Source organism: Tupaia chinensis, unplaced genomic scaffold, assembly GCF_000334495.1.
Source record: "Tupaia chinensis unplaced genomic scaffold, TupChi_1.0 Scaffold139935_1, whole genome shotgun sequence".
Taxonomy (NCBI): Eukaryota; Metazoa; Chordata; class Mammalia; order Scandentia; family Tupaiidae; genus Tupaia; species Tupaia belangeri.
The window spans coordinates 1397286-1397872 of record NW_006199814.1 but is presented as its reverse complement, the minus strand read 5'-3'; positions in this window follow the sequence as shown (position 1 = coordinate 1397872).

Sequence of the window (587 nt, the reverse complement as noted above, 5' to 3'; positions counted from 1 at the left end):
AGCGACACAGCCATTACGCTAACTGCTGGTTCCCGCATGGGTCTCTTTTAACCAACCCTTTTCCTAGAGATGCTAAATGAGTACTAGCGTTAGCTGCTGAGAGTTTCACTTTATCTCTGTATCCCAGGCATTCTTCTAATGGAAGTACTAATAAGTATTAAGATAACCCAATGCAAGATCAGCTTTTAGAGTGAAATGTGATATGAACATTACATGTTCCCATTCGTTTATTTTACATCCAGGAAATAAAAGTCCACAAGTTAACTTGCCCAAAGTTACCTAGTATATTACCTTAATAAATTGTCAGAGCTAAAGATAAAGTACTCATAGATAATATTCAGAAGAAAGGAGAAAAAAGTATTGAATTTACAAAAATGGGTTTTCTTTCTACTTCTATTGTCAGAGATAATTTACTAAATTAAGACCTTCTGACTTATTTAGACTAATTAAGACAAACATATCTGAGACTGTTCCTCTCATTTACCATTTTTTTTCCATGCTGGCCCCTGTCTTCATCCTCAAGGATGCCAAGCATGGTCCTGTCTCAAGGCCTTGGGGCTTTCTGTTCTTCCAACCTGGAACGCTCT